Consider the following 21137-nt stretch of genomic DNA (forward strand, 5'->3'; position numbering starts at 1 on the left):
AAATTTTTTTTTTAAAAGGTTAAGAAATTTACTAAATTGTTCATCTGTGTGGTCTTGCTTTGTCGCGTTGGGGTAAGGCACACGAGGTGTATATTCTATACTCACCGATTTTTGTTTACTCTAGTTTTCATTCACCTTATCTTTACTTACCACGCTTTCTTGCATTGGTTCTGGTTTGGACTCAACTAACACTTCTTCCTATAGAACAGTAATCGCATCGAGCTACTCTCTTGGGTTAGTCTTGGTGTTGCTAGGCAAGCTACCTTGTGGTCTTTCTAAAATCAACTTAGCAAGTGGACCTATTTGATTCTCGAGCCCTTGAATCGATGCTTGCCAATTTTTAAGCGCTATTTCAATATTTTGGAAAGGTGTTTCTAACACCAAGATGAATTTCCTAAACATCTCCTCAAGGTTCGACTTCTTTTCCTGCTGGTAAAGTGATTGAAAGCCTGGAGAGGGTTGTGGTCTTTGATTGCCTTGACCACCCCAAGAAAAATTGGGATGGTTTCTCCAACCTGTATTGTAAGTAATGCTATATGGATTATTCTGAGGTCTAGAATTGTTACCCATATAGTTAGCTTGTTCTGTCTCTATGCTGGAATTGAAATCTAAGCATTCTAGATTGTTCATCCCTCCTCCACTTGAATCACATTGCATCATCAGATGTACCTGTATAGAACCATATAAACCATCAATTTTCTTATTTAAGAGCTCTACCTGGTTTGATAACATGGTGACCGCGTCGAGGTTGAAAACACCAGCAGCTTTTGCAGGCTTTGTCCTCATGACTTGCCACTAATAATTATTCGGTGACATCTCTTCAATGAACTCATAAGCCTCCTCAGGTGTTTTGTCATTTAAGATACTGCCGACGGCTGTGTCGATCAGTTTTCTAGTTGAGGGGTTCAAACCATTGTAGAAATTCTGAACCTATAACCATAAGGGTAACCCATGGTGAAGGCACCTTCTCAATAAACCCTTATACCTCTTCCATGCATCGTACAGGGTCTCTAAGTCCAATTGCACAAAGGAAGAGATATCATTCCTCAACTTTACCGTCTTGGCTGACGAAAAGTATTTCAATAGAAACTTTTCGGTCATTTCCTCCCATGTAGTGATGGACCCTTGTGGTAAAGAGTTCAATCACTGTTTAGCTTTATTCCTCAGTGAGAAGGGAAATAACCGAAGGCGAATGGCATCATCAGAAACGCCATTCATTTTGAAAGTATCACAGTACTCCAGAAAGTTAGCCAAATGAGTATTTGGGTCCTCATCTTGCAAACCATAGAACTGAATAAACTGTTAGATCATCTGAATGGTGTTCGGGTTTAGTTTCAAGTTATTTGCAGCAATAGCAAGTCTCACAATACTTGATTCAGCCCCCGCTAAATTAGGCTTGGTATAGTCGTACATAGTACGAGGAGCAGGATTCTGATTTATAGCATTTGTGGCAACCACAGGAGGTAGCGAATTATTCTGATTTTCAACCATCTCCTCCATAATATTGGTATCGTCCTCGTGCTCTTCCTCTATATACCGTAGACTCTGCCTTATTCCTATACAATTTTTGTAAGCTGTGCTTTCACTATCAAATAATAGAGGTCCTAATGGATTTCTTCTAGTAATAAACTAAAGAACCTTGCCAAAAGCAAATAAAAGAACAAATTAGTAATTAAAAATAAAACTAGAACAAAAATAAAATGCAATAAAATAAAACTGGCTAAATTAATAAAAATCAAGCGTTCCTAATATCTTAGTCCCCGGCAACGGCGTTAAAAACTTGATGATCATTTTATGGTTCACTAAACTAGACTATGATCACGACAAAGGCAGGCACACCTGTCGAATGGTAGTATAGCTATGGTGAGTCTAGAATATCATATCCACAAGAACTAAAAGTACTAGTATTAACTATCTTTCTATTATTTAGCCTAAAATAAAAAGGATTTGTTTTAATCTAAAATTAAACTAATTAACTATGAAGGCGACCGAGAGCGAATTGGGAAAAATACTTGAAGAAAACTTATATGGAGGACAATACCCAGGAAAGAATCCATCTAAACTGCACTTATTATTCTGACTCTGAATCAAACAATTTATTCACTTGTCTTGATCTGTACAAAATCCCTAAATTATGTTAATATGTCTTTTGAGACTAAGAACAACTGACTCTAGGTTGATTAATTTAAATCTCTTTCTAATTAAAACCCCTATCGTCGCATTAACTCGATCTATGGATTCCCCTATTAGATTTGACTCTAATCCGGCAAATTTATGTTGTCCTATTTCTAGGATTGCATGCAACTCCGCTTAATTATGCTAGATCTACTCTTAAACAGGGACTTTTGCTCCACTGAATAAGCACATCAAACTTGGATTAATATCCTGAAAATATTAAGGCAAGGATTAAGAACACATAATTAAGAACAAGAACAAGTATTTATCATGTAATTCAGATAATTAAATAATAAGATCCATAATAGGTTTCATCATCCCTAGGTATTTAGGGAGTTTAGTTCATAATGTAAAAGGAAAACATCCCAAATTTAGAAAAAAAAACAAGACATAAAAAACCCAAATAAACTTTGTGAGAAATTTGAATGGAGGTCTTCAATCTTAAAGTGGATCTGCTTCTGAGATGATTCCAACGGCTTCCTTCGAGTAATTTCTGCTTTCTACTCTGTGTCCCTTTTAGGTCTACTTCTAGTGTGTTTATACAAAATTTAGAACCTAAAAGTTGGCTTTTTTTGCATGTTTGGGAAATCGGGAGAGAAATCGACACGGGCTGTCACATGGGCTTGTGGCTAGCCCGTCTGTCTCACACGGGCTTGTGCTCAGCCCATGTGGAAATGGTCTTGGCTGTGTGGATCTTTAAATCAGCCTGTTTTGTCTGTTTTTGGCCCATTTTCTGCTCCTTTTGTTCCCCTATACTCTCCTAAGTATAAAACATGAAATTAAAGGATTAGAAGCATCAAATTCACTAAATTATATAATATATCATCCAAAAACACACTAAGCATGGGATTAAAACATGTTATATTTATGGTTTATCAACAAAACTTGTTTATTTATCAACAAAGAATCATAATCTTTCATTAAACTACAATAGTCATGCAAGAACATTCATGGAAAAACCTTAAATCTTTAACAATTTTGCAAATTGATCCCCGGGCTAGCTAGGTTAAGCTACAACAATCCCGAAAACATAAAAAATCATTAAAAACGGGATTGTAAAACATACCATCTGTGAAGATTTGACATGGCTGAATCCCAGCTATATCACCCTTAAGAATCAGTTGAAGAAGAAAACAAATGGAAAAAAAATGATACCTTTTTACTTATTTATATTTATCATTTAATTACCATTTTACTATTTTTCCCTTTAAAAACATTAATAATTTCAATAAAACCTTGTTATAAACATCCACTAACAACATAAATCGTCTAATTACCATCTAAGTCCTCTTACATTAAATTTCTGTAGCCATTTGACACCTTTAGCTAATAGAAATCTATTTTTATATCTTTTACTATTTAGACCCTTTCACATAATTAAGCATGCAAACATCAAACTTTCTTAATGAAATTTTTATACGACCTTACTAACATTCCATAGATATTAAAATAATAATAAAATTAAATTTTACTCGTCGAATTTGTGGTTCCAAAACCACAGTTTTGATTTCACTAAAAACGGGTTGTTATAATACTGGTATGGTGAAATAAACTTTAGACTAAATTGGAAACTATTTCAAAAGTATAGGGATTTCCAATTTCAAAAGTATAGGGACAAAATTATGAATTTTTCATTTTTATCGAAAAAAGGCTAAAAGTGTAATTTTTTCCATCCAAGGAATATTACTAAGATTTAAATGTGAATTATGATATTTGAATTTGATACGTGTCTATTTGTTGTAAAGAAATTGTGCTAAGAATTTATAAAGAAATTTTACCACATAAAAGCATTTTGGTCATTGACCACCTTCGGACGTACTACCATTCAGACTGTGACTGTTGCAATAAAATATATAAATACGAGGCGGTATCTGCAAGTATACGGATCGAGTTGTAATATATTTTTTACAACGGAATAGGTGAGTACTCTGATGATTGTACCCAAGGGCGACGAGTGCTAAATCAATTTCAACCTAAACACTAAAAGATATAATTAGTACTTTAAATTAGTTATAGTATTAAAACATAAAATAAAGGATTTTTAGGGTTTTTATAATAATAAAAATAATATAACATAAAAAGATAAAAATTCAAGAGACTATAGAGTAAAATAAAGCAAATCTTGATTATGGGTGATTAGCTCACTTCGGTAATCCCCATCAACTGTCTCTTCGAGTCCCTCGCCAATAAACTAGTCCTTACCCTAGCAGGATCTTTTGATCTTCCACTAACATAATGCGTCAACAAGAACTACTTATCTTACGACCTCACAGTCTAGACTGGTTCGGAGTGAAGGTGTTCACTAATGGGGCCATACCAATTTTAGGTTAACTTCCACCTTAATAACTTCTTGGGGTTGTCAAGCCTAGGTTGTTTCACATTCTTCCTTTCCAAAACAGCTGATTTGCTGAGTAACCCTACAAAATAGTTAAAAGATCTTACCTCCACTCACTAATCCCCCATAGAGGGATTAGTTTCTCATGGCTTCCGTAGACAATATAAGATCAATAGAAAAAGCAAACATGCTAAATAAATTGCCAGTATAGATTTTAAAAAAGAGCCTAATTGTATTAAGAATTGATTGTGAATCCATAAAGATTGACGATCTCCCCAAATCAGATCTCTTGAAAACAAAGAGAAATTGAAAATAAATTCTAAAAACCTAAGAAAGAAGACTAAAATTAAAAGACTAGTGCTAAATTGAATGAATGGTCTCCATAACATGTGTCAAAAAAGCTTATTTATAGATTTTCAGTGGTCATCATCCTTAACCCTAGGTTAGCTAAGGTTCTCAAGCTTTAAGTTCGGTTGCGCAGACCAAAACGCCCTTGATTCGTGCTTATCTCCCATCCAGAGCATATGTCACAACACACAAGGACTTGTGTCGTCACATAGTAGTCAGTGTACTTCTCCTAGGATATCTCCTGGATATGTCACGATACCCCTAGCCTATGTTGCAACATCGAAGGTAGTTTTTTGATTTCTCTATTCTGCTCCTTATGTTGTGACATTGACCATTTTGTGTTGCGACATAGCAACCAATATATGTCTATTGCACCTTCTAATGGTCTCTTACACACTTATATAGTTCATCATCTCTCACTTAGGACCCATTCGGCCCCTAAGGTCAACAAATGAATCAATTTGCAAATTTTATTAACTAAATATAACCTTTAGGAAACAATAATTAAAATTTAACAAAACACTTATCTTCAAGCTCTTTAAGTGAAAAAATTGTTTACTCTGCTACACGAATTATGACAGATCAATCATTTCTAAAGAATTTGTAATGGAAAATTTATTTTTATTAGATAATTGATGTATGGAATGAATTTGGACCATTGAGTGCGAGTAAAATGGTAAGATGAATTGTTGATCACAAATTTGACTTAGACATTGACCAGGTTTGACTTGGTCTTATTTGGTATTACAAAAAAAAGGGAAAGGCCAAAAAAAGTTAACACTCTTTTCTTCTGACAACCATCCTCCCTCTTCCTTTATGAGTTTCTTCTCTTTTTCATTTTTATTGTCTTTCTTTTCAAAATTTCTAAAGGTCTCAACCCCCAACTTTGATTTTTTGTTAAAATCATCTAAAAACCACCCTTCTTGCTAAATTTCCACCTATAAATCTTTCATTTTTTTGCTCGGATTTGTTTGGTTCTTGAGAAAGAAAGTTGAAGCTAGAGAGAGAATGTAATAACCCGATTTTGGGCTTAGTCAGAACAATGGTTTTGAGATCACCAATCCAAATTCAAAGAAATTATTTTACTATTATTTTAGATTTATATCATGTTTATATTAGTGCATGAAAAATTTGGTGAAGTAATTTTAGCGATTTCATGCTTAATTGCGAAAAATGACTAAATTGCATAAAGTGTAAAAGTCCTATTTTGATAGCTAAGGGTTTCAAATAGATAGGGAACTTAAATTGGGGGTCTTTAAAGGGCAATTAGACCCTTTATAGAGGCTTGGCCAGCCATAAGACAAAAAAAAAAAGTCAAAGTGTTAGATATTTGATGACCTAATGTGTGATAAAATAATACCCTAAAGCCTAGCCTTCATCTTTTCATTCATCCTTTCTTCTTAATCAAAAATATCAGCCATAGGAGGGTTTTGGAAGCTTGAAAATTTTCAGCCACTTAATCTCCCTACAAGTAAGTGGTTTTGATGACTTTTCTTGATAATTTTTGTATTTTTAGAACCCTTGTAGCATGAGCTTTCAAATGAAGGGACTATTTTGCAAAATGGTTAAAAGTCTAGGGTTTTACCATGAGCGTGTTCATGTTGTTTTCTAAAATTTTATGGAAGAAAATGAATCATGGTTGTGAAATAAACAACTTTTGTGAAGTAGTTTTCATGGAAACCCTAACTAGGGACCATTTTGCATAAGTTGAAAATTAGATGATAAATGTGAGAAATAATGGGAATTTGGGGTTGCTATAAGAGTAAAAAGGGTTCAACTAGGCTTAATATGAAGAGATTAGATAAAAATTGATTTTCGAGTCCAGGGGTGAAATGGTCATTTTGCCCAATTATAAACTGTTGAATACCTAGATCGATAAAGTGGTATAAACTTGTGAATTTTTATCGTTTTAGATCAAGAACTACAAAATATGGGCCTAGACCGGGGAAAAGCAAAACAAGTGGACTAAGCCAAATTAGTCGTCTACATTTTTGCAATTCGAGGTAAGTTGTATGTAAATAATACAACTACATTATTATATGTGCTTGAATTGATATAGCATAAATTGCTTGTTTGTGGAAATGATTATGTATGATGAATATTGAGATAGTAGAACTGTCGTTCGAACCTTAGGAAATATATCAAATATTCTTTCCATGACATTTGAGTTATTTGTGTGCTAATGTAAGACATGTATGAGGCATGCATCGGCCACATTATGAGAGCCAGTGTAAGACTATGTCTGGGACATGCCATCAGCATTGAGACGAGAGCTAGTGTAAAACATGTCTGGGACATACATCAGCCTCGAGATTTAAGCCAGTGTAAGACATGTTTGGGACATGCATCGGCTACGAGATGTGTCAGTGTAAGACCATGTCTGGTACCTGGCATTGGTACGTATAGAGTGTCAGTGTAAGACCATGTTTGGGACATGGCATCGGCCTCGATTTCGATAGTCAGTGTAAGACCATGTCTGGGACATGGCATCGAGATTATACCCTATGTTTGAGGCTTAGTGAATATTCGATAGCATTCCAAATGGTTCAATGTTGAGAGTACAGATTAAGTTAAACGAGAAAAGTATAACCATGTTGTGAGTGGTAAGGTACCTATTTGAAATGTATAAGATGTGAGCTCAATATATGCTATGTGATTTGTATTGGATAGTGATGAATAAGTTGTGCTTATGCCTACTTTAGTACTATGAGCATGGTGATGTGTAACACCCCAAACCCGGCCTAGACGTTATGGCCGAATCTGATGTGCCACATTGAAGTTAAAAACCCATGTTTCATTTTAGTGCATTAAAAACTGACTTTTGTTAAGCTAACAAAGTGAATGGGAGTCGGGCACCGGTAGGAATCTGTAATGAGGAGGTGAGCCATGAAGGTCGCTAAGTACCAAGCTCTTCTAATGGATCCAATCCTAGACATGCCCACAACCAACGCCACACTTGGTTAAATCGAGTTGTAATTTATTTAAGTTGAAATCTTTGATAAATCAAATAATTGTGGCGTGGTGTTATTTTGAAAACAATTATCATTTTGAAAGCACATCCTAAGTCTAGCCCATTTATTAACAAACAGATTAAAGTTATTAAAAGTAAAATAATCCCAGAAAAATAATTAAAATGGCCTTATTACAACCCAAAACCAAACAATAATATTAGTAAGATAAAACTTATAAAGAAATAAATCGATTACTTATTGCAATTAAAAGAAACAGAAACAGTAGTGTGGCCATCTTCGAGTCCCTCGCAGCTCCAAACCATCTAAGCTTAGGGATTACCTGCACAGTTAAAAACGGGGTAAGTTTACGAAAACTTGGTGTGTAATCCCAATAACAAACAAACAGTGAAAACACAGTACCAGTACAATCTGGGCCAAAGCCCTATTCAATCTTGACATATATTGGGCCGAAGCCTTTTGTTTAACGGTTACTGGGCCGAAGCCTTTTCATAAATCATATCACTGGGCCGAAGCCTTTTCATAAATCATTTCACTGGGCTGAAGGCTTTACTGTAAACGGTATGGCCCATAGGCCCATTTCAATACCACATGTAATGTCAATGGATGTATGCAAGCCCATTTCAATATCATATGAAATACCAATGAATGTATGCAAGCCCATTTGGGGAGACTACTCGACCCACCATCCGCTACTCTCCACCCGTACCAACCAACACACCATGTGGGGAATGATTCAACCCACTCAACCAACACACCACCGGTAGCATAGTTGCTTTATGATATATCTGGAGGCCTAGCCTCTTTTAATAACTGGGCAAAGCCTTTTTCGGTAAACTGAGGCAAATCCCTTTTCAATAAACTAGGGCATAAGCCCTTTTCGGTAAACTGGGGCATAAGCCCTTTTCAATAAACTAGGGCATAAGCTCTTTTGCACTTCCTCCATCCATATAAAAACCCAACCCAATGCATTTATGAATACATCATGTGCATTTCATACATATCATGTGCATTTTATACATATCATGTGCATATCATATCAATCATGTAAATCATATCCCACCTATCAAATTTATAATTAAACCCTAGGGGTATAATGGTCATTTTTACCTAGGGGCAAAACAATCATTTTCATACTATAAGGGTAATTTCATAATTTTACCAAATATTAGGGTTTTCCATGTTCATCAATAATTATTAATATTTTCGAGTGTTTAAACAATGATCTTTAACCCACTTTATCAAACTCGAGCTTTTGGGCCCAAAACCTCTAATGGGCCCTACGAATGCCGATTTAGCCCACTAAGCCTGCTTAATCCAAATTTTACAACAGTACTAACCGTGTTATCATGCAACTTTTCCAAATTCCATTTTCTATCAATTTTACCCAAATGGGCCCGAAAGCCCATTTGGCCCAATTCTTGCCCATTGAGGCCCAACTTACCATCGTGCACAAAATTGAGTTCTTACCCGTTCTATCGATCCAAACACCGATCTTATCGTATTTATCGCATCTATGCCCACACGCAATATTACAAGTTCTCGAAATGCCAATATTTTAGCATTTCGGCTTCTCAGCAGATATTAATCTAAGCTACTACGAGGGTTAGTACACACCTGTTATGGGTTGAAGTTGAAACGTTTCCATAATCAATCACCTACGATAACCACCACCTGTCACTCAAACTTAACTAATGCAATATCAATATATGTAAATCCTAAGCACATCAGTCATACGGAACATAAGGGCATATTCGTCATTTTACCATACAAGGGTATTACAGTCACTTTACCCAATAGGGGCTTTACGGCCTTTTTACCTATTAGGGGTATTTTAGTCATTTCATCCTACAAGGGTGTTTTGGTAAATCTACAAACCAAGGGTATTTCAGTAATTTTGTAAACCAATGGTATTTCTATAATTTTTAGAAAGTTAAGGGTATTTCTGTAATTTTGTAAATTAGGGGTATTTTGGTAATTTTACAAATTGAGGGTATTTCGGTAATTTCACAAACCAGTGGTATTTCGATAATTTTACAAACTAGGGGTATTTTGGTAATTTTACAAACTAGGGGTATTTTGGTAATTCTATCCTACAGGGGTATTTTAGTAATTTCACAATCGAGGATAAAACGGTAATTTTGTAAACTGAGGGTAAAATGGTAATTTTGTAAATCGAGGTTAAATGGTAATTCTATAAATCGAGGGTAAAATGGTAATTCTATAAATCGAGGGTGAAACGGTAATTTTGTAAATCGAGGGTGAAACGGTAATTCTATATATCAAGTGTAAAATGGTAATTCTACAAATCGAAGGCATTTTAGTAATTTGGTAAACTAAAGTATTCTAAACTGAGATAACAATACAAATGGGCCTAAAGCCTATTCTCGGCCCAAATGGGCTCACACGCTCATGTGGCCCTTTTAGCCCAAATCTAGCCACAAATATGAGATTCACCTAGCCTAGACTAATAGTTACTACATAATCAAACAACTTATCCAATTGGGCTCGTAGGCCCATTTGGCCCACCTGGCCCCTTTCGGCCCATCGCGGCCCGTAGTAGCCATCCTACAGCTAGAGTACTGAGAAATACACACCTGATTGGCAACTAGAGTTAATCCAAGCTCCGAGCACTCTTAGCCGACGCCCAACCCAAACGAGCACGCCATACAGCGAAAGGGATCAGCCAAGAAAGGTACATTTACTCTCCTCATGGTTCCCTCTATTTAAAGCCAACTTCGCATCCACTCTTATGTTAGCTTCCCGATGTGGGATCGCTCCAACATCAGAGTTTAAATTCAACACCAACTCTTGCCGCCCCCTGTTAGCAAAATAAATGCTTCTTGCTTGCCATGGGATTCAACCCATGCCTCCCCTCAGATGCTCCACACGCTTCTTGCCACTAAGCCACAAGGCTTTTGTGTCATATTTTATCCCCAATTAATTATAAGGTCTAAAGGCCAAAGTCCAGGTTCCCTTAAAAAACCAAAATAAATTGCAAGAGCCAAGACTTGAACCTAGGCTCCCATACAACCTTAATGACGCCACAACCACTAAACTGCATGCTTCCTTGTGTCATTTATTTACCACAATAATTTAAAAGGCCCTCATCCAAGCATCCAGGTTTTTTTCACTTAATACCAAAATTTTTGCTAAAGCCCAAGTTTGAACCTAAGATTTCTCCAACACTTCTCAAAGCCATTAACCACTAAGGCAAACATTTAATTGTGTTATTTCATTGCACAATTAAATACCTATATACAACCTCCTTACGGACCCCCACTCAAGGCCCAATACTTCTAGGCCCAAATTCGGGATGTTACAATTCTACCCCCTTAAAGAAATTTCGTCCTCGAAATTTTCCACTCTCAGACTACACCACCACACTTTCGCTGCGCACTCTGATATTAATAATACTAACATACACCCAAAACATTTGTCTATCGGAGCGGATAGATTTCACATGCAACCAATTTCTACATTTCCAGAACACACACCAAATAAATACTAAATCTAAATTCAAGCGTTACAGTTTACTCTAACTAGAGAGTTCCAATATTGTGCTACTATCTATAGTAGTTTCTCAATATAGCACTTCAATCTATAACAGCAAACAGAGTTAGAGAACTTACAGATTTGGTGCCGGAGACTTGGTGTGCCACACCTCCAGTAACATCTTTTCAGAAACAAGTCAAGTTTCGTTGAGAGATTTCAAAACAAAATTTTAGAAAAACCCTTTTCAAACCCCAATTTCGTAAAAAGAAAAGAAAAAAATAACAATAATTTTTTTGCTATCCATACCACAGCCGAGTTTTGTAACCTAAGCTCTAATACCACTAAATGTAACATCCCAAATCCGGCCCAGATGTTATGGCCGAATCTGATGTGCCACATTTAAGTTAAAAACCCATGTTTCGTTCTAGTGCTTTAAAAATCGACTTTTGTTAAGCTAACAAAGTGAATGGGAGCTGGGCACCAGGTAGGAATCTGTAACAGAGGAGGTAAGCCATGAAGGCTGCTTAAGTACCAAGCTCTTCTAATGGATCTAATCCTAGACATGCCCACAACCATTGCCACACTTGGTTAAATCGAGTTGTAATTTATTTAAGTTGAAATCTTTGATAAATCGGATAATCGTGGCGTAGTGTTATTTTGAAAATAATTATCATTTTGAAAACACGTCCTAAGTCTAGCCTATTTATTAACAAACAGATTAAAGTTATTAAAAATAAAATAATCCCAGAAAAATAATTAAAATGGCCTTATTACAACCCAAAACCAAACAATAATATTAATAAGATAAAACTTATAAAGAAATAAATCGGTTACTTATTGCAATTAAAAGAAACAGAAACAGTAGTGTGGCCATCTCCGAGTCCCTCGCAGCTCCAAACCATCTAAGCTTAGGGATTACCTACATAGTTAGAAACGGGGTGAGTTTACGAAAACTCAGTGTGTAATCCCAATAACAAACAAACAGTGAAAACACAGTATCAGTACAATTTGGGCCAAAGCCCTATTTAGTCTTGACATATACTGGGCCGAAGCCTTTCGTTTAACGGTTACTGGGCCGAAGCCTTTTCATAAATCATATCACTGGGCCAAAGCCTTTTCATAAATCATATCACTGGGCCGAAGCCTTTTCATAAATCATTTCACTAGGCTGAAGCCTTTACTGTAAACGGTATGACCCATAAGCCCATTTCAATATCACATGTAATGTCAATGGATGTATGCAAGCCCATTTCAATATCATATGAAATACCAATGAATGTATGCAAGCCCATTTGGGGAGACTACTCGACCCACCATCCGCTACTCTCCACCCGTACCAACCAACACACCATGTGGGGAATGATTCAACCCACCCAACCAACACACTACTGGCAGCATAGCTGCTTTATCATATATCTGGAGGCCTAGCCTCTTTTAATAACTGGGGCAAATCCCTTTTCAGTAAACTGAGGCAAATCCCTTTTCAATAAACTGGGGCATAAGCCCTTTTCGGTAAACTAGGGCATAAGCCCTTTTCAATAAACTGGGGCATAAGCCCTTTTGCACTTCCTCCATCCATATAAAAACCCAACCCAATGCATTTATGAATACATCATGTGCATTTCATACATATCATGTGCATTTTATACATATCATGTGCATATCATATACATCATGTATATTATATCCTACGTATCAAATTTATAATTAAACCCTAGGGGTATAATGGTCATTTTTACCCAGGGGCAAAACAGTCATTTTCATACTATAAGGGTAATTTCATAATTTTACCAAATATCAGGGTTTTCCATGTTCATCAACAATTATCAATATTTTCGAGTGTTTAAACAATGATCTTTAACCCACTTTATCAAACTCGGGCTTTTGGGCCCAAAACTTTTAATGGGCCCTACGAATGCCGATTTAGCCCACTAAGCCTGCTTAATCCAAATTTTACAATAGTACTAACCGTGTTATCATGCACCTTTTCCAAATTCCATTTTCTATCAATTTTACCCAAATGGGCCTGAAAGCCCATTTGGCCCAATTCCTGCCCATTGAGGCCCAACTTACCATCGTGCACAAAATTGAGTTCTTACCCATTCCATCGATCCAAACACCGATCTTATCATATTTATCACATCTATACCCACACGCAATATTACAAGTTCCCGAAATGCTGGTATTTTAGCATTTCAGCTTCTCAGCAGATATTAATCTAAGCTACTACGAGGGTTAGTACACACTTGTTATGGGTTGAAGTTGAAACGTTTCCATAATCAATCACCTACGATAACCACCATCTGTCACTCAAACTTAACTAATCCAATATCAATATATGTAAATCCTAAGCACATCAGTCATACGGAACATAAGGGCATATTCGTCATTTTACCATACGAGGTATGATACCACTTTACCCTACTGGGGCTTTACGGTCTTTTTACCTATTAGGGGTATTTTAGTCGTTTCATCCTACAAGGGTGTTTTGGTAAATCTACAAACCAAGGGTATTTTAGTAATTTTGTAAACCAATGGTATTTCTATAATTTTTAGAAAGTCAATGGTATTTTTGTAATTTTGTAAATTAGGGGTATTTTGGTAATTTTACAAATTGAAGGTATTTCGGTAATTTCACAAACTAGTGGCATTTCGGTAATTTTACAAACTACGGGTATTTTGGTAATTTTACAAACTAGGGGTATTTTGGTAATTCTATCCTACAGGGGTATTCCAGTAATTTCACAATCGAGGATAAAACGGTAATTTTGTAAACTGAGGGTAAAATGGTAATTTTATAAATCGAGGGTAAAACGGTAATTCTATCAATCGAGGGCGAAATGGTAATTATATAAATCGAGGGTAAACGGTAATTTTGTAAATCGAGGTGAAACACTAATTCTATAAATCGAGGGTAAAATGGTAATTCTAGAAATCGAGGGCATTTCAGTAATTTGGTAAACTAAAGTATTCTAAACAGGGATAACAATACGAATGGGCCTAAAGCCTATTCTCGGCCCAAATGGGCCCACACGCTCGTGTGGCCCTTTTAGCCCAAATCTAGCCACAAATATGAGATTCACCTAGTCTAGTCCAATATTTACTACACAATCAAATAACTTATCCAATTGGGCTCGTAGGCCCATTAGGCCCACCTGGCCCCTTTCGGCCCATCGCGGCCCGAAGTAGCCATCCTACAGCTAGACTACTGAGAAATACACACCTGATTGGCGACTGGAGTTAATCCAAGCTCCGAGCACTCTTAGCCGACGCTCAACCCAAACGAGCAAGTCATACAGCGAAAGGGATCAGCCAAGAAAGGTACCTTTACTTTCCTCATGGTTCCCTCTATTTAAAGCCAGCTTCGCATCCACTCTTATGTTAGCTTCCCGATGTGGGATCGCTCCAACATCTGTAACATCCTGATTTTCGGGTTTATTCGCGATTTTCAATATTTTGTAAAGATTTTTAAAATTTTGTATTTGGATGTGGAATTAGTATTTTGAGTAGGTAAATGGGCTTATAGAAGGCCCATGAGTTGGCCAAAACCCAGTTGAATTTTTGGAATTTTAGACTTAGGAGTTAGGGGTTACGGCTAAGTGGCCTTAAGTGGAGTGATGGGTAAATTGCATCACAAAAGAGCCTTGGTTAAGTGGCAAGGGTGGCGCCACTAGGCTCCTAGAAAAGTGGCGTGTGGAGCTTTGGGAAGGCAAGGGATCGATTTCTGTGTTGGCAAATAGATGCATTTATTTTTTAGTGCGGGAGGGGTAAGTGTTGGAGTTCGGTGGATTACGCTAAAGGAGAGTTGGATCGGTTTAAATGCTTGGATTAAGGAGGGATAAGGGAGAGATTTAAGGATTTGGATGAGGCGAGGAGTTGGCGAATTATGGGAATTGAAGAGGAAAAAATCGGCAAGGGGCTATGTTGTTAGTATTTCGGCACTTAGGGTATTGAGTGGTGCCGTTTTCTTACCTTTAACACCTTAGGGTTGTTTTCCTCTCTTTTTCCTTTCTAGCAAAACTACCACCTCCCTATTCCTCTTCTTCTATTTTTCTTTCTTCTTCTTCAAAACTATTCATTACACTGCTATTCATCAATACTTTTGCGAATCCATAAAAGCCGAAATCTGTGATCATTGCTTGTGCCGATTTCTTCAAAGCCGTGTTCTCCTATGTTCTTTTGTTTTTATTAATTTGCAATTATCTTTTCTTAATCCTAGATCTCGACCGCAATTCTACTTCAAGGTTGTAGCCCCACATTATCATCTTCTTCATCACACAAAAGCGAAAAACCATAGATTTGGAGGCTTATAGCCAAACTTCAAGACTTTGGGGAATCGAGTTCTCCGTCGTTTGATAGATAAATATACACTAGATTGTGTGGAAATCAAGTGGGAGTAAGGGGTAAGTCGTATCATCTCGGATCTGTTCTTATTTTGCAAAGTTAAGAAAAGTCAAGTCCCTAAAATTAGGGAGGTCATCGATTTGGGCATATGGCTCTAAGAGTCTTTAATCGATGTTTTCTTTCAAAGGACTAGAGTCTTCTTAGCGTTGAATCTAAGGCGTGGTTCATTGGAGCAATCGGATTGAGCTAACTATCGATTTTGGCAAAAGGTAAGGTTTCAAAGGTTTTAGGGATATGGTTCGATCATGGATAAGTAAGATTTGGGGTTTAGTGATTATGGTTTGTAAATAAGAACGTGCTAATAAATTGTAGGACATCGAAGGGATCTCGAAGCGATCGTCATGAATCGGTGTGTACCGAACACCCTTTCTTAGTTCAATTCGGCAAAAGCGAAATGCCAAATTCGGCATTTCATGGTCATGTAAGTATGTGAATGCTCTCAAGTCATAGAGGAATTGTTAGATCCGCACCGCAAGGTGGTAAGCACGTTCAGCGTGATGCTTTAGCGTATTCGAAAAAAAGGGCTTGATGGGCCAAAATCGGGCCCAATGGGCTTACTGACCAATATGGATAAGAGATGGGCAAATTAGCACATTAGGTAGATGGTGGAATCAAATTGCATAAAACTGATAAAAATTATTGAATTAGCTTGTGCGATGGCGTAGATCACGAAATTACCCCTAAAGAGCAAAATTACCAAATTACCCCTAAAGAGCAAAATTACCGATATACCCCTAGGGTTTTAAATTGGTGAACGCATGATTGATCAATGTTGTATTTTACATGATATGCTTTTATTAATATCTGCTTGCATGGGGTTGGGGTATTAATGGAGGAAATCTTGAAAGTGGTTCATCCACGTCTTGGAGGCTTTGCCTCAATCGATTGAATTTGAGCGCTTCTTTTAAGCTGTGTGTGTAATGTAATTTGGGTGGGTTGAGATATTCCCACATGGTGTGTAGGGCTGGTGCAGGCGGTGTAGCGGTTGGTGGGTTGAGTAGTCTCCCGGATGGGCTTGCATTCATTATTTCATTGATACTCATATTCTTGAAGCGGGCCTATGGGCCACACTTTGTTATGTAAAAGGGCTAAGGCCTTGCTCTCAGTGATTCGAAAAGGGCTTGACCTCTTGTGTCTTGTTATCTGAATAGGGCTTAGGCCCAATGGGCTCGAGCTAAATTGGGCTTTGGATGGGTTTCAGATACACTGAGTTTTCCAAACTCACCCCTTCCTCTTCCTCCTTGCGGTGAGCCCTAGTTGGTGGACTTGGAGTGGCGGGATTCAGAGTGGCCATGAAGATGGATTGCCAATCTTAAATAAGTTTAGCATTTAATTTGGATTATTTTATTTTATTATGTTTAAAGTTGTAATAAGGCCGCTCTTTTTAATTATTTTTATTTTGGGGATTATTAAACCGGTTAGCACTAGGGTTCGTTTTATAAAAACTACTTGATTTTTAAAAGATCACGATGACGCATAAAGTTTCCATAAAGTAAATGTTTTTCCAAGGAAATAAATATTTTAAACAAACGTTTTCAACTTAAACATTTTCTTAAGACGGACATAATCAAGCGATTTTCTCAAAATTATACGAGATGTTAGAGTGTGGCAATGGTGGTGTGCATGTCTAGGATTGGATCCGGAAGAGCTTGGTACTTAGCGATCAGACGGACTCACCTCCTCTTTTTCTCGGTTTCCTACCGGTGCATGACTTCTATTCACTTTAACCTACCTTTAAAAGTGTCTTTTACAACACCAACTCACTTTTCCAAACTAAGTGTCTGGAATGTTTTGAACGCATCAATGTGGCGCATCGATCCGGTCATAACGTCCGTGCCGGGTTTGGGTGTTACATTTAGTTGTATCGGCCAAAGTTGCAACAACTCGGTATGGATCGGTCCAAAATCTTTTCAAAAACTTGGGCCTAAGAAGGGTATTTTTAGAAATGGTAAGTTTTTCAAGATGTTCAAGTTTTTTTCTATTTGTTAAGCGGGGTTAAATCAATAGTTTTAAAATAAAGTGTTTTCAAATAAAATCTTTTTATTTTCGGTAAACAAAAACATGTTATTTGAAATTTTAAATAGACCGATAAATGAGTGGCACTTGAATCCCTACACCAAGTCTGTAAGTATCTTTCGCTCTATATATATCTTGTCTTGTCTTGTAAATAATAATGTAGATAATCTTGAGCCTTAGAGATAGAGCTATTGATGATGTAGTATTAGGACTACAAGATGGAACCATAGCTAAATTATGATTGCGCGAATAACTTTAAAACTTTATCTGCTCATAAGACATTCGGTATTAAGCAGTGAAACCAAGAACTAATGTCATAAAATTCGTGTCGATAAATCGTTATGAGTACAAGGGCTACTCGAGGAAGAGGCCGTGGTCGAGGCCGAGGTAGCACTCAAGCTGGATCGGCGTCATCGAACACGTGCCGGTGGCGAGTACGTTCACCACCGATTAATGAAAATGGGCCGTATGACCGGGCTGCAGGGATGACTCTTTGTCTCGTGCCATGTTGAGGGTTTTGGAAAGGGTGGCGGAGCTAACGTCGGGCCCATGAATAGGGGTCCATTTCGAACGACTTCGCCAACGGAGCCGAGATTTTAGGCGTGTCTGGAGTGGCCCCAAATGTGGTAATCTTGGTTGGAAGCCACAGAGCGGATCATGGACGACTGGACCGCTCGGAGAGCGAAGTTGAAAGGGCGATGTCGTTCTTTGCGGGATGAAGCGTGTCGATGGTAGATTCTTGTGAGAGAAGGTACCCGGTGAGAGGGTAACATGGGAGCTGTTCAAATAGACCTTTAAGGCGAAATATGTTGGAGCTAGCTATGTAGATGCACGCAAAAGGAGTTCTGAATCGACTCGGGAAATAAGACCATTGCTGAATATGAGGCGGAGTTTCTACGATTGAGTTGGTATGCTAATGGCATCGTTTCCACTTGAATATGAGCGCAGCAGACGCTTTGAGGATGGCCTTAGAGATGAGTTAAGGGTGCTCATAGCTTCAGCAGAGGGAGCGAGATTTCACAGACTTGGTAGAGAAGGCTAAGATAGCCGAGGAAGTGAAGCAAACCGAACGGAGGAATCGTGATAAGGACCTAATCGGTTCGGAGGGATCTTGGACCAATGGGTCTTTATCATCGAAATGTTAAGAGAGCTAGGATGGGGAACCGGTTCGAGCGATTCCGGTGAACAGGTAGACCGCAAGCTTGTGGAGATTGCGGCGAGAATGCATCAAGGAGAGTCTTTGGGCGTTAAGGGCTTGTTTTCGTTGTGGGTCTAAGGAGCATAGGATTAAGGATTGTCTAGGAGGGCCACTCCACTCAAGTGGCGAACAAGGGGCCGAGCGACCGGCTCAACTCTGTGAGGATGGACCACCGCCGCCAAGAGGTCGTGGACAAGGTCGCGGAGGTAATGGCCGTGGGCGTGGGGCACCCGGCGGGTATTGGTAACGCGGATGCTCGTCGGCCGACTTTGGTATATCTTTGCTTTCGTCGCCTTGAGGAGGGTGACCTTTTGATGTCATAAGCTGATACGTTTTTATCTATGGTGTACCTTATATTTGCTCACGATTGATGTGGGATCAACCCATTCGTATGTGGCATATAACATTTCTAGGCTTTGGGCGTGCACTTGAGGAGACTGTAGGTGGGGTGTCCGTGATAAGTCCTTTAGGTCATTCGGTTAAGGTAGAGAAACTCTTCAAGGAGGTGCCTCTGGAGATTCAAGGCAAGGTTTTACGTGGGATTTGATGGAGTTACCGTTTGAAGAATTCGATCGATCCTAGGGATGGATTGGTTGACCAAGCATAAGGCAACTTTGGATTGTGCAACTAAGAGGATGGTGTTAAGAACTGTCAATGATGAAGAGGTTATGATCATTGGAGAACGAAGGATTACTTATCCAATGTAGTATCGGCGTTGAGGGTCGAGAAACCGATGCGCAAGGGATGCGAGGCATATCGGCTTTGGTAAGTCAAGTCAAATCGAGGATCTCGATTGTGGAGACCATCGAATCTGTTAGGGAATTCGGGATGTTTTCCTAAGAGCTTCTGGATTACCTTCAATCGGGAAGTTGAGTTTGGAATCGATTTGTTACCGTGGACAGCTCCGGTCTCTATTGCACCCTATAGGATGGCACCAAGGAGTTGGTGGGCGAAGGCTCAAATTCAAGAGCTATTAGATAGAGGCTTCATTAGGCCTAGTGTGTCTCCTTGGGGAGCACCGGTCTTGTTTGTAAAGAAGAAGGACGGAACGATGCGCATGTGCATCGATTATCGCCATTGAACAAACCGGCGATTAAGAATAAGTATCCACTACCAAGGATTGATGACTGTTCGATCAATTTAGGGAGCTTCGGTATTCTCCAAAATCGATCTTCGCTCGGATACCATCACTAAGGGTAAAGAAGGGATATTCATAAGACAAAGATTTGAACTCGATATGGACATTATGAGTTTGTGGTCATGCCGTTTGGGCTAACGAACGCACTGCAGCTTTTATGGATCGATGAATTGAGTATTCCAACCTTACTTGGATCGGTTTGTAGTCGTCTTTATCGACAATATCTTGGTATACTCAAACGGAGGCGAAGCATGATGAGCATCTCCAGATTGTCTTTAAGTGTTAAGGAGAAGGAGCTCTATGCGAAATTTAGCAAGTGTGAATTACGGTTGAAAGAGGTAACCTTCCTAGGGCATGTGGTCTCTGTAGGGGATTAAGGTGGATCCTCGTAAAATTGAAGCTATTCGGAATGGAAGCCACCTAGGTCGATGATCGAAATTCGGAGTTTCCTAGGGTTGGCGAGTTACTACTGAAGGTTTGTGGAGGGTTTCTCGGTAATGGCGCGCCTTGACAAAACTCATAAGGAAAGGAGTACCATTTATGCGGACCGAAAACAAAGAAAAAGCTTTTGATCGCTTGAAAAAGGTATTGACCGAAGCGCCGGTGTTGATTCAACCTGTGCAGGAAGGACTTCACCAGATATAGCGATGCGTCGCATGTGGGGTTAGGTTGCGTCTTCGATGCAAGAGGGCAAGGTGGTCGCTTATGCATCACGACGCCTTAAGGCTCATGAGGTGAATTACCCTACGCATGATTTGGAGCTAGCGGCGGTGATTTTTGCGTTAAAAATTTGGAGACATTACTTATATGGGGAGAAGTGCATCATATACACGATCATAAGAGCTTAAAGTATTTGTTGACTCGAAGGAGTTGAACCTTAGGCAACGAAGGTGGGTGGAGTTGCTTAAAGACTACGACTGCTCGATAGAGTACCACCCAGAAAGGCTAATGTGGTGGCGGATGCATTGAGTCGAAGGGTTGTTACGGTTTGAGAGCCTTGTTCGCACGATTAAGTCTATTCGATGATGGAAGCTTGTTGGCGAATCGCAAGTAAGGCCT

The 21137-nt window shown here is 38.4% G+C and overlaps 1 non-coding gene across 1 annotated transcript; it reads left to right on the top strand.

Moving 5' to 3' along the window:
• The first annotated feature begins 946 nt into the window (after nucleotides 1-946).
• LOC128279584 (small nucleolar RNA R71) lies at nucleotides 947-1053 on the top strand. Its single transcript, XR_008269786.1, has one exon. It is a non-coding gene; the product is annotated as a small nucleolar RNA R71 (small nucleolar RNA).
• The last annotated feature ends 20084 nt before the right edge of the window (nucleotides 1054-21137 follow it).

This window comes from Gossypium arboreum, chromosome 8 (genome assembly GCF_025698485.1).
Source record: "Gossypium arboreum isolate Shixiya-1 chromosome 8, ASM2569848v2, whole genome shotgun sequence".
Classification (NCBI taxonomy): Eukaryota; Viridiplantae; Streptophyta; class Magnoliopsida; order Malvales; family Malvaceae; genus Gossypium; species Gossypium arboreum.